Raw genomic sequence first — 14,570 nt, forward strand, 5'->3', positions numbered from 1 at the left:
TGGTGGTGGACCTCATACCCGGAGCCTTTAGGGTCTCTTACTTACCTTAATAGGAAGACCTTGTTCACCACCGAAAGGTACAAATGATATCACAATCTTATGTAGAGTCAACTTATGTTATTATTTGCTGTTGCCCCAAGAGGGCTGTGTTAAGAGTCAAAAAACCTGGATGGGTTCAAACAAATTATTTTTGAGGTGTGTTAAATTTTTGTTTAGTATATGTACTGGCCAAGTGAGGACTTATGTTAAATTAATTCAACAAGGAAGCCATTAGACTGAGGTGGCACTAAAGGCATGGTGGCCTACATTAGCAAATCAAAACCTAAGCCTGTAAATTCCTCAAGGATAGGAAATCAAAACACTGAGGACAGTCACAGCCATCTAGGCTTTTTTTTCTTTTTTCAAGATTGTATTTATTTATTCTTGAGAGACACAGAGAGAGACAGAGACATAGGCAGAAGGAGAAGCAGGCTCCTTTCAGGGAGCCCAATGTGGGGGTCAATCCCAGGACCCTGAGATCACAACCCCAGGAACACGCCCGGAGCAGAAGGCAGACGCTCAACCATTGAGCCACCCAGGTGATCCACCATCTAGGCTTTCAGCTATATAGCCAGTCAAGTAATTGCCTTTCTTTGCTTCTGCACTTTATCTATATAAGTCTGTCCCCATGCTCTGTCTACAGAGCATGCCTAAGCACTTCTGATCTGCTGCTGCCCCATTCAAATTTAAAAATTCAAATTTTTTAATTTTTAAAAAAAATGTATTTACTTATTTGACAGAGAACACAAGCAGGGGGAGGTGCAGACAGAGAGCGAGAAGCAGGCTCCCTGCTGAGCAGGGAGCTCCATAGGGCTCAATCCAGGACCCTGGAATATGACCTGAGCTGAAGACAGATGCTTAACCAACTGAGCCACCAAGGTGCCCCTAGTGTTTTAAATAAAATTAATAAATCTCTCTCCTCACAGAATTGTTATAAGGAGAAAATGATGTCAGGAGTTTTTTTTTTTAAGATTTTATTTATTTATTCATGAGAGACACACAGAGAGAGGCAGAGATACAGGCAGAGGAAGAAGCAGGCTCCATGCAGGGAGCCCGATGTGGGACTTGATCCCGGGTCTCCAGGATCATGCCCCGGGCTGAAGGAGGCGCCAAACCGCTGAGCCACCAGAGCTGCCCACGTAAGGAGTTTTTTGTTTGTTTTTACTTTTTGTAAATTGTGAAGTGCTATATTAATATATTAATTTCTGATACCCTCACTTACATTTCAGGCAAGTTTACAATAATGCTACACAAACACCTTTATCTTTCCTTCCACATTGTAGGTTCAGCACCAATGTCTTGTATGATATATAAACCTAGCACTTCATAGGATTTTTTTTTAATTTTTAAATAATTTCAAGTTTACAGAAAACATTTAAGAATGGTTTCAAGAACTCTAGTATGCAGGGGTGCATGGGTCGCTCAGTCAGTTAAGTGTTCGACTCTTGATTGTGGCTCAGGTCATGATCTCAGGGTCACGTGATTGAGCCCCACACCAGTCTCTGCCTCTCCTGCACCCCTCTCCCTCCCACACACTCACAGGTGTTCTCTCTCTCTCTCAAAAAAAAAATACTGGTATCCTTTTTATCCTACTTCCCCACTTATCTACATTTGGGTAAATTTACTCATTTCTCTCAACCCCAATATAACCATCTGTTATGGGTTGCATTTTGACACACAAAATTTGTATAGTAAAGTCTTAACCCTCAGTATCTTAGAATGGGACCTTATTTGGAAATAGGGTGATAATAGATGTAATTGGATAAAATAACATGAGTCATACTGCAGGAGGGTATATACCTAATCCAAAGTGACTAATGTCATTATGAAAAGAGGAAATTTGGACACAGACCTGCATATAATGAGAACACCACGTGTGCATGAAGGTAGAGAGAGGGCTGATGTGTCTTCAAGACCAGGAATGCCAAAGCTTGCCAGCAAACCACCAGAAGCTTGGTGGAGACTCATTGGATTAGACTTTTCTCTCACATCGTTGTTTAAAAAGAACCAACCCTGCCAACACCATGATTTCAGACTTCCAGCCTTCAGAACCATGAGGCAGGGATGCTGGATGGCTCAGCAGTTGAGCTTCTGCCTTTAGCCCAGGCCGTGGAACCTGGGGTTTGGGATTGAGTCCCACATCAGGCTCCTTGCAGGGAGCCTGCCTCTCCCTCTGCCTATGTCTCTGCCTCTCTCTGTGTGTCTCTCATAAATAAATAAATAAATAAATAAATAAATAAATAAATAAATAAATAAATAAAATCTTAAAAAAAAAACCCATGAGGCAATAAATTTCTATTGTTTAAGCCACTAAGTTTGTAGTACTTCATTACAATGGCCCTAGCAAACTAATACACTATTCTAAATAGGAAATCAGCACCACTGTTCAAATCCTGGTTACCATTCAAATTTCACCAGCTGTCTCAATAATATATCTAATAATATAATTCTGGCCTTTGGGGTCCAGAATTACATATTGCATCTGGTTGTCACATATCTACAGTCTCCTTTAATCTGGGCAGATCCTTTATCTGCCTTGGCTTTCCAGAATCAGTTTTAAAGATCACAGGCTTGGGGTGCCTGGGTGTGGTTTCAGCTCAGGTCATGATCTCAGAATCATGAGACTGAGCTTCACATTGAGGTCAGGGCTCAGCATGAAGTCGCTTGAGATTCTTTCCCCTCCCTCTCCCTTTGCTTCTCCATCTGCCCCCATCTCTCTCTCTCTCTCTCTCTCTCTCTCTCTCCCCCCCTATAAAATAAATAAATAAGATCCTTTTTAAAAACCCCAAAACTGGGGCGGCCCGGGTGGCTCAGCGGTTTAGCGCGTCTGCAGCCCACGGCGTGATCCTGTGATCCTGTGATCCTGTGATCCTGTGATCCTGGAGACCCGGGATCGAGTCCCACATCAGGCTCTCTGCATGGTGCCTGCTTCTCCCTCCACCTGTGTCTTTGCCTCTCTCTCTCTCTCTCTCAATAAATTTTTTAAAAAATTAAAAATAAAACAAAACAAAACTGGGATCCCTGGGTGGCTCAGTGATTGAGAGCCTGCCTTCGGCCCAGGGTGTGATCCTGGAGACCCGGGATCGGGTCCGCGTCGGGCTCCCTGCATGGAGCCTGCTTCTCCCTCTGCCTGTGTCTCTGCCTCTCTCTCATTCTCTCTCTCTCTCTCTCTCTCTCTCTGTCTCTCGTGAATAAATAAATAAAATCTTTAAAATAAAATAAAATAAAAACCCCAAAACTAAAGAGCATAGGTTTTTCATTTCTGCAAGGTGTCTCTCAACCCAGGTGCCACATAAGAGCAAGAGAAATATGATGTTGTGTCTTTTCAGTGCGCCAGTGAATTACATCAAGAAATGCAGGAAGGAGGGATCCCTGGGTGGCGCAGCAGTTTGGCGCCTGCCTTTGGCCCAGGGCATGATCCTGGAGACCTGGAATCGAATCCCACGTCAGGCTCCCGGTGCATGGAGCCAGTTTCTCCCTCTGCCTGTGTCTCTGCCTCTCTCTCTCTCTCTCTGTGACTATCATAAATAATAAATAAAAATTTTAAAAAATTAAAAAAAAAAAAAAGAAATGCAGGAAGTGAATGCACCTCGCTCCCGTACTACCAACCCAGTTTGGCAGGTTTCTCCTTCATAAAGTCATCACTTGTCTGTCTATAATTCCTAAGAATCTGCCACATCATCAGATCTCTATCTATTTGCCTTAGCATCCATTGATAACCCCCATTGGAATAATCTCCATGATAATACTTATTAAATACTGATTTTTAACTCCATCATTTCCTCTTCAGCTTTTAGTCAACAATCTACTATGAAAGAGAGCATTCCCTTCTCCCTCATTTATTCATTTATAATGGATTCCTATCTTACTCAAATGAATTAAAATCCATTACTATCATATTTATTGTCTGGACTGTGGATTTCTATTTTACATAATGAATTATAATCAGTTACTATCATTATTATTTTGATGTGCAAATTATCCCAAATTTAGCAAATGAAATAGCCTTTCAAGCTGGATCCTGTGTCCTTTTGAAATTTTCTCAACATTATTTGAGTGCTTCCTTACTTTCTCGACAAGAGGTTATCCATGCTCTCAATCTGTACTTTTGCTGCTTCAGCCCAAGAATCAGCTATGTCTTTTTCTGGCTTCTTCTTATAAGATGGTACTTGGAAACCAAAATCTGGGTGGTGGACATCATTATTGCTACAGGGGTGCCATTGTTTCTAAGCCCTTCTGTAAACCAAGCTAGGAAATATGTGAACATACACACACACACACACACACACACACACACACACACTATTCCAGTTACTACTGCTGCCTAACATACCCAAGACTTAGTGGTATAAAATAACCATTTTATAATGCTTGTGGAATGATGTCAGGAATTCAGGAAGGACATAGTAAGACAGCTTATCTTTGCTCAGTGATGTCTATAGAGATCCTCAGCTGGGAAGACCTTAAGGCTGGGGGTAACTTAACTGCTGAGGTGGAATCATGTGGAGGCATCTTCTGACAGTTCATGCTAGCTGTCAGCTGGATCTCTGCTGGAGCTCTTGGCTGGAACACCCATAGGAGTCCTCTCCACAGAGCCTGGGCTTCTTCACAACATGCTAACTTTGGGGTAGTTAGAAGTCTTATATGGCCCTCATGGCTCCAAAAACAAGTGTTGCAATGAAAAGGGCGGAAGATACATCACCTTTTAGATCTAGCCTTAGAAAGCATATACAGCATGACTTCATTGCATCTTTTGCATTACACGAGAGTCATAAACCTGTTCATATTTATAGGGAGGAGATATAGATCTCATAAATCCACATCTTAATGGAAAAAGTGGAGAGAGTTCAAGAGAGAGAATGGTAGGTGAGTAAGAGGAGAACAAGAGCACAGCCAGCTCTTTCAAAGAATGTTGCCCTAAAGGGAAGTAGAGAAATGCAGCATAATATAGGAGATATGGGATCAGGAGGAAGGATTTTTTTAATGGGTATATTCTGGTATTTTTATCTGCTTATAGGAATGACTAAGTAGGGAGGGAGGAAACAAGGGAGTAAAGTGGTAATTATAGGAGTGGTATCCTTTTTTTTTTTTGATATCATAAATATTCCTGTCCCTGGATTTTCTTTCTTTCTTTCTTTCTTTCTTTCTTTCTTTCTTTCTTTCTTTCTTTCTTTCTTCTTTCTTTTTTTAAGATTTTATTTATTTATTCATGAGACACAGAGACAAAGGCAGAGACATAGGCAGTGGGAGAAGCAGACTCCCTGCAGAAAGCCTGATTCGGGACTTGATCCCAGGACCCCAGGGTCACAGCCTGAGCCAAAGGCAGATGCTCAACCACTGAGCCACCCAGGCCCCTGGTAGGGGTGGTATACTTTAGTGAGAGGGCTCAGGGTTCAGTGTGTAAGTAGAGGAGTTGGCCTTAGAAAGACACATTTGTAGTGCCTGGAGGGAAGACAGAGTCTAATGGCAGAAATGTAGTGAGTGAGGGAGATGTAGTGGGAGGTGGAGAAAGTTTTCTTCCGTTGCTTCTAGTGAACTAGGAAATAACATAATCAGTTGGGTACCAGGGGATTGATTTACCAGGGAGAGAAAAGAAGGTGTAGACATTTGCAGGGTCCCAGTGCAAGAGTAAAAATGGAGGCCTACATATCATAGGTCTAAATTTTTTTAAAGTCACTAATCAGGCTAATGGACTGCTAAGTATGTTCTTTACTCATACCTTGACAAATGTACCTTCATTACAAAATAAAAAAAAATATGTAAAACAACACAATTAGAACAACAAAATGACTACATTTAATTATTATCACATGTCCCTAGGTATTCTATTGGTGGATCAGATATAGTTGGATGAGTAATAAAGATATGCATTATTTACAAATTAATAATATATATATTGTTTTAAATTTATTTATTTATTTATTTGAGAGAGAGAGAGAGAGAGAGAGAGAGAGAGAGGTTAGGGGAGGGGCAGAGGGGAAGAAAGAGAGAATCTCAAGCAGACTCCCCACTGAGTGCAGATCTCAGCGTGGGGCTTGATCTTACAACCCTGAGATCATGACCCAAGCTGAAGCCAAGAGTCAGACACTCAATTGACTGAGCCAACCAGGTACCCCTAAAATATATATGTTATAAAATGAATTATATTTATCTTTATTTTAGCAAAGTCACTATGTTATTATAGTCAAGATTTTCACATAATCTGTGTTCTATTGATGGTAATGGGCTGAATTTAAAAGTTAAATGCAACCATATTCAAACTTTACAGTATTTGAATACATTTGCATACAGATGTATAATGAAGTTAATGTCAGATTAAAATTTTGCTCATGCTTTCAAATATTATTTTTCTAATGTTTAAATCAGCTATCCAAACTAAAGTATAAAATCCTGGTGCTGGCACAAAAACGACACATAGATCAACGGAACAGAATAGAAAACCCAGAAATGGGAGCGCCTGAATGGCTTGGTCAGTCTGCCTTCTGCTGAGGTTGGGCTTCCTGCTCAACAGAGAGTCTGCTTCTCCCTCTCCCCACCTCCCACCCCACTTAATTGTACCAAGAGCAGTATTACTCTTTTTTAAGATCTCATGTGCCAGTAATTTTATTTTTTTAAAGATGTATTTATTTTAGCCCACACAAGTGGGTAGAGAGGCAGAGGGAGAGGAAGAGAGTCCTCTCCTCAGCTGAGGGGAAAGCCTGACCCAGGGCTCATCCCAGGACCCTGAAATCATGACCTTAGCCAAAATCAAAGGCTGGATGTTTAACCAGCTGACCCATCCAGAATGTGCATAATTTTAAAGGGCCACAATATACTCAGATTTTGCTGGTAAGAATTTCTGGATTGCATGATAAATCTTTCCACTGTTTGTGGGGCCTGAAAGGAATATTATCTTCCACTGTATGGCTCTGGCTTCTTGATATCAGTTAGGTGGTATTTTTAAGTCACTGATTTTACCTCGATCATCTTGACATTCCAATGCAGGAGATACTTGTTTCTCACATCCTCAGAAAACTGGAAATAAATCATCCACAGGAACTGCATTGAAGCAAACAACATTCAAAATAATGTGAATATCCACATCGAGGGAAGGAGACTGCATGATATAATTTCTAAAGCTTATGAGAACTTGGTGGAGGAGATTAGCATTGAGTCCATAATCAACATCCAGTTTCTGAATTTCTTTACCATTACAAAACTTGTCTAAGACCCTCCTTTATTTCATTCTTGTCCAGAGGGCAGGTTAGCTCAGCCCTGACTCTGCTATCTGCGCTGGACCGTGAGGTTTCAAAGTCGGCTGCATGAACAGAAACTTGTTCTGGGCTTTGGGGCCTTCTGAGATAGAGGAGAGTAAGAGGCAACTGCACACATTCCCCAGAACCCCATGAAGGGGTTCAACTTGGGCACGAAGGGCAAAAATGTTGGCTGCTCAGTGGCCAACCCAGCACACCAATGAAGCCGAGCCCACAATAGGGCACAGTGGGGGAAGGACATCAAGGAGAACGGCTGGAGCAGCCTGGGACTTAGCCTGGAATGTCACTTCTAAGATCAAGTTATAAAAGACACGACTTTCATCTTGCTGGCACTCTATTGCTGGCTTTGATGAAGTAAGCTGCCATGTTGGAGAAGCCCACATGGCAAAAGATTGAGGGTAGCTTCTGGACAATAGCCAATAAGAAACTGATGGCCTGAGTCCAACAACCTTTAAGGAACTAAATCTTGCCAATAACTGTTGGAGTGAGCTTAGAAACAGGTCCTTTCCTAGATGAGCCTTCAGAATGTGCAGGAGCTCAAGCCAGAAGCCCTTCTTGTGTGGGTATAAAAAGTGCTAGGATTAGTCCATCAGACCTCAAGTTTTTTGCTTGCATGTTTCCTAAACACACTTTGGAAAACTATGTGACCTTTTCATATCTTTTTCACTTTAGAGCTAATTGTTTTTCTTGTGAATTTAAATAACTACAAAGGGTATAAAATTCTGATGTCTTATAAATGTTGAAATTTTAACATAAAACTGTTTATATTATTCTTTTAATAATATCTTTTAAATGTATCCAATAGAATTTAAATGCCATCATTGTTTGATATTCAACAATCACCTTTTTTTTTAAAGATTTTATTTATTTATTTGAGAGAGAAAGAGAAAAAGAGAGCATGAGCAGGGAGAGAGATTTTATTTATTTATTTTATGTATTTATTTTATTTATTTGACAGAGAAAGAGAGAGAGCATGAGCAGGGGAGCATGGGACTAGGGACTCTGGTATCATGACCCAAGCAGAAGGCAGACACTTAATCCATTGAGCCCCCCATCAACCCCCAACATCTCCCTTTTAAAAGAGATATGAGGGACACCTGGGTGGCTCAGTGGTTGAGTGTCTGCCTTTGGCTCAGGGTGTAATCCCAGGGTTTGGGGATCGAGTTCTGTATCGGGCTCCCCGAGAGGAGCCCACTTCTCCCTCTGCCTATGTCTCTGCCTCTTTCTCTGTGTCTCTCATGAATAAATAAACAAACTTTTTAAAAAATAAAAATAAAAGGGATATGAATGGGGGTGTGTGGCTGATTCAGCAGGTTGAGCATGTGACCCTGAGCACCTCAGGGTCATGAGTTCAAGTCCCACTTTGGGCATGGAACCTACTTAAAAAACCTTTTTATTTATTTATTTTTTAATTTTTTTATTTATGATAGTCACAGAAAGAGAGAGAGAGAGAGAGAGAGCGCGCGGCAGAGACATAGGCAGAGGGAGAGGGAGAAGCAGGCTCCATGCACAGGAGCCCGACTTGGGATTCGATCCTGGGTCTCCAGGATCGCGCCCTGGGCCAAAGGCAGGCGCCAAACCGCTGCACTACCCAGGGATCCCAAAAAACCTTTTTAAAAGGTATTAAAGCATACCCTTTAATGCTCCCCTGCTATTTTTTTTTTAAAGATACGAATGAACCCTTCTTCCACAGTTAGAGATCTTACATTAGTTTTCTCCTTGAATTCCTATTTCATTCACTTCCACTACAGAATTTTATCTTATTTTAATGGATGTGATATTTGAAAGTCTTGTGATGATCTCTCTATATTTCTCTGCAATGAAGTATATTTTTTAAAATTAGTTCCTTTTAATTTCTTTTAACCATAACATTTTAAATGTTTTAATTTTTCTTCTGGATTGAACCATTAGCAGTAGCACAAACTGATGAAAATCACATTAGTATATTATAAAATTTGATAATTATTAAATATTAATATAAAATGTTATCCAAAATGTATCTCTTAATGAGTTTTCAACTAGTTCATATATCATTGAATCATATTGCTGGAATGAGGCAGCATTAATTATCAATTTCTTTTCTATTTTTTCCTTTTCATCAGAGTAAGGGCTGAGGGTTTTTGTTCACATAAATAAGTAAAAGGGAATGGAAATTGTTTTCTTTTTTGAAATTGTTTTATTACAGCAAATCACTCACTTCTTTGAACTCCTTCTGAGTTACATGTCGAAAAACACATAAGGAGCTATCATTAAAAGTATTTTTAATGATGATATTTGAGCTAACAATTCAATTATATTCTCTTTTAATTTTGTTGAAAGCAAAGAATTGGAAACCACCTGACTTGCTAAAGGACTCATTACTCAATCATTAGAGTCATTTATTTTCAAAAACAATATTCCAAATATTCCAAATTGTACTTTTGTTTGACAACCCAGATGTTTTTACATTTCCCCACCTTGTAGGCAATGGTAAAAAGAGGAGGAAAGAAAAGAGAATCTGTAGAACAGTTCTCAGGCAAACCAGTATTAGGAAAAAGGACATATAGCAATAGAGAATACAAAAATGGATATCTTCATAACTGGCCATGCCCTCATACCCCTGGTAAGGTCTTTGTGTACTTCTTGGGTTTTGAACACTCTAGGGCAAAGGGCACTGGAGTAGGGAAGTGCAATATGATCGTCAGCCAGCACTGACGTCTACTTGAGGTTTATGATAAATTCAAAGTGAGATCAGCCAGCATGGATGTGTGATTTTCATTCCCTCTGGATATGTTTAACCACATGAGTACAGTGGCGGAGCTGAGATTTAGGGCTTTGCCAAAAATCCTGGGAAAGGATAAAGTAACAAAGGAGTCCAGGCTGTATGTAAAAGTAACATCAGGATTATTGGTGGAGGCCAGGCAGGAAGATGAGTGCCAAAATTTCCAGTTTTTGTATTTTGTGTTTTTTGTTTTTTAACTAAACTCTACCTTCAATGTGGGGCTTGAACTCATAATCCCAAGGTCAATATTTGCATCCTCTGCTGACTGAGCCACCCAGGAACCCCTGAAATTTCCAGATGTTAAGGATGAGATCTCCAAGGATTATAAAGTGAGAAGAGAAGAGGGTCCAAGATCAAGCTTTGGACAGCTCCAGTATTTAATGTCTAGGTAAAGAAGGCAATGGTAACCAAAGGCAATCAGAGAGGTGAGAGGGGTATCAGAAAAGTGTTAGGTCACGTAAGCCAAAGGACAAATGTCCCAAGAAAGTGGAAGACAATTTTTCACCTGCTGCTGGAAGCCAAATATGAGGAAGTCTAAAAAGTCCATTGGATTTGGTTACATGGAAGTCATTGGAGAATTTAATAGAGTAAGAGGGAGAAGCCCAACCAGAGTTAGGTTATGGGAAATGAGTGGGAAGCAGGTTATAGAAGCAGTCAATACTAACAATTCTTACTGGGATGTAAAAATGAGGAGGAGAACAGGGTTTTCTTTATTATTCTCTTTTATTTGCTTTATATTTATTATATTTTATAATATTTATTTGTTAGTTCTCTCTTTTTTATCTATTTGCCTCCTTTCTCAGAACTGGAATCTAAGCTCTATGAGGGCAGGAACAAACCTTGTCTTGTCAAGTCTGTACAGTATACAGGATACGTGGAAATATTTTTTAAAGATTTTATTTATTTATTCATGAGAGACACACAGAAAGAGAGAGAGAGAGGCAGAGACTCAGGCAGGCAGAGGGAGAAGCAGGCTCCACACAGGGAGCCCAATGTGTGACTTGATGCCTGGACTCCGGGATCACGTCCTGGGCTGAAGACAGGCGCTAAACTGCTGAGCCACCCAGGCATCCCTGGAAATATTTTTTTAATGGATTAATGAATGAACCAAGGCTAAATAAAATATTTACAAAAGTAGTTCCTCCCAAAACAAAGGTATATCTTGATCCAAGGACAAATTTTAGCTTCATTTCTTTGAATACAAAGGCAATTTTAAGCTCTTTTTGTTAAATCTTGAGAAGTAGACATTCGAGTTTATCTCTCCTCATGTCCCAAACCTCCCTGAAGTAAAGGAGTAAAAAAGGCACAGGCCTACAGGGACAAAGAAGACAGGAGAAGGCACGAATCAGACAGGAGAAGCCAGCTTTTTAAGAATTGGAAAGCTGATGGAGCTGAGAGAAGAGTGTTAACTGACTTTGCCAACCTGGGAAAGCAAAACCCTGGGGTAGGAGCAATAGCTGTGGGTCACAAGAAACAAGCTGATTCCTGAGGCAGAACTTAGGGAAGATACAGGAATAGAGAGGCCCCAGTTCTCTTTGAAAGCAAAGATACAATGGGAAGATGGATTTAAATTTTTTGAAGAAGCAGAGTTAGTTCTCCCTGCAGTTGGTAACCAGGCACCCTCCTAGGCCAGGGCATCACACTGGGAGAAGACTGGAGAAAGACAAACCAGATGGATTCTGGCCTTAGAGACTCCAGACACAACTGAGAGAAGAGATGAGATGCCAAGCACAGGGGATGTTAGTGAGGTCTGTATCCCAAGCAGTGAACCCTTCAGCTCCCTTTTCCCAGCCCTTCCTAGAGGATGGAAATCTCCTTTTACACCATACGAGTCTGATTCTATAAGGAAACTGACCCCTTGGGGATCCCTGGGTGGCTCAGCGGTTTGGCACCTGCCTTTGGCCTAAGGCGCGATCCTGAAGTCCCCGGATAGAATCCCGTGTTGGGCTCCCTGCATGGAGCCTGCTTCTCCCTCTCCCTCTGCCTGTGTCTCTGCCTCTCTCTCTCTCTCTCTCTCTCTCTCTCTGTCTATCATAAATAAATAAATAAATCTTTAAAAAAAAAAGGGGGGGGGGAACTGACCCCTTGAAGGAGAAATACCTACAGATATTGACATTTGGGGGTTATTTAAATTCTTTAAAAGTCTGGGTTCTCCTGTAATGAGGGCTACTAGTTCCCACCAAGGTAGCAGAGTGACCTACCAGCTTGTTGGTCGCTCCATCTTAAATGTGAGTGTTCAGTTATTTGAGGAAGGACCTGGACAAGAACAACAAATCAAAATTAAAAAGTAAAAAAGAAAAAATAAAATAAAAAAAATAAAAAGTAAAAAAGATCATAAAGGAAACGGAGACATAAGAGGAAAACTTCACATAAACTGAAATAAGCTTCCTCATAAAGAAATAAGCTTCCTCATAGATAAGAGAAGATAGCATATATATAAAAGAACAGGTTGCAGGCAGCCCCGGTGGCTCAGCGGTTTAGCGCCGCCTTCAGCCCAGGGCGTGGTCCTGGAGACCTGGGATGGAGTCCCGCGTGGGGCTCCCTGCGTGGAGCCTATTTCTCCCTCTGCCTGTGTCTCTGCCTCTCCCTCTCTCTGTGTCTTTCATGAATAAATAAATAAAATCTTAAAAAAAAAAAAAAAAGAACAGGATGCTATAAAAAAATCAACAAAGAGCTGTAAGATCCAGGGTAGATGAGAAAGAAAAACTCAAGATTAACTTTAAGATCCAGATTTTACTTTTTTTATGACAAGAAGAAGCTCCTGGCATTTGAAAAGTAACAGTTGTGGGGCTCCTGGCTAGCTCAGTTGATGGAACATGAGACTCTTGATCTCAGGGTCATAAATGAGTTCAAGCCCCACGTGGGGTGTAGAGATTACTTAAAAATAAAATCTTTTTAAAAACAAATTAATTTTAAAAAGTAACAATTGTCCTCATTATAATTAGCTCAAACAACAAACAAAAAGTGATTTTTGTCATTTTTCAAGAGAAAAAAAGAGGATTTGGTGCTTTAAAGTGTGAGCTGCTTTGCTCTAAGTCAAACTCTCTCTGCTCTATTCTTGCCAGAATGAATATTTTTCCTTCTTTCTTCTTTCTTTCTTTCTTTCTTTCTTTCTTTCTTTCTTTCTTTCTTTCTTTTTCTTTTCTTTTCTTTTCTTTTTTTCTTCTTTTTTTTAAATTAATTTTTATTGGTGTTCAATTTACCAACATACAGAAAAACACCCAGTGCTCATCCCGTCAAGTGTCCACCTCAGTGCCCGTCACCCATTCCCCTCCAACACCCGCCCTCCTCCCCTTCCACCACCCCTAGTTCGTTTTTCTTTTTTTCTTCTTTTCATCTTAGCAAAACTCACTTATATGCTTGTGATCAGGTGTTGGCCAGACAGCATTCCTTCTGGAGGTTGGCTGTGTGTTCCTGAGGTGACAAAGAGGTGCCTGGGCCCCATATCTTGTCATCCAGAAGACTAGTTTGAGTTTGACTATTGTCAGGGTTCCAAGATTAGAGCAGACGTTTACAAACAAGGCTTCCTGAGGCCTAGGCTCAGAGCTGGCACAAGATTGCGTCTACCTTGTTCTATTGACCACAGCAAGTCACAAAGCCAATCCAGAGTCAAGGAGTGCAAAAATAAACACAAGACAAATACAAGGTCTTGAATGGAGAGTGCAAGGGAGAGATAACCAGCAATTGAGGGAGTACACAGACTCATAAACATCCCGCAAGAGCAAGAGTCAATATAAACATCTGCCTCAGCCAGAGGAAACCCAAACCCCTTCTGGTCTGTGCTGGGTAAATAAAGCATTTTCTCCCAGACCTCCCTGCAACTAGCTTTGATGAGAAAGGTGGACACTGAGGGAGCCTAGAAAGAAATGCATGAGGAAGAAGCCAGCCACATTGTGCCCATTTCCCACTTCAGATTTCCACATCAAGCCAGGCTTAGCTGGCCCAGAGAAGAAACTTAATTTAAAATGAAGTTGGGGGAAACCCCTGGGTGGCTCAGCATTTGAGTGGCTGCCTTTGGCTCAGGGCATGATCCTGGGGTCCTGGGATTGAGTCCCACATCAGGCTCACTGCAGGCAGCCTGCTTTTCCCTCTGCTTATGTCTCTGCCTCTCTCTGTGTCTCTCGTGAATAAATAAAATCTTAAAAAAAAAAAAGGTAAAAAGTTACAGATTGTAGTAAGTGATGGGAGCAAAAGAAACAGTGTGAGAGAGTTAGAGAGTGGAAAGACAGGGTGACCGGGAATGGGCTCCCAAATATGACTTCAAGTAGAATGAACCAGTCTTAGCATTACAGCAGAGGAAGTGGCTTGTGTGTAAAGTTCCAAGGCAGAAAAAACCTTGGCATGTTCTAGGGCAATGCTTTCTTTCTTTTTTAACCGTAATATATGGGCTACAAACAAAACAAAAAAATGAACAACCCCCCACCACACACACATTTTATTTGTAATACAGAACACAATCACATCCAAAACAAAAGTATTGTGAAACTCTCCTCTTACTTAAAATGCTAAAATGGAGT

The 14,570-nt window shown here is 40.8% G+C and overlaps 1 protein-coding gene across 3 annotated transcripts in view; it reads left to right on the top strand.

The window, feature by feature from the left end:
• The window catches only part of KIFC1 (kinesin family member C1), a 60,885-nt gene that overhangs the window by 6,567 nt on the left and 39,748 nt on the right, over positions 1–14,570 (top strand). The window lies entirely within an intron of this gene.

Source organism: Vulpes vulpes, chromosome 1 (assembly GCF_048418805.1).
Source record: "Vulpes vulpes isolate BD-2025 chromosome 1, VulVul3, whole genome shotgun sequence".
NCBI classification, from domain to species: Eukaryota; Metazoa; Chordata; class Mammalia; order Carnivora; family Canidae; genus Vulpes; species Vulpes vulpes.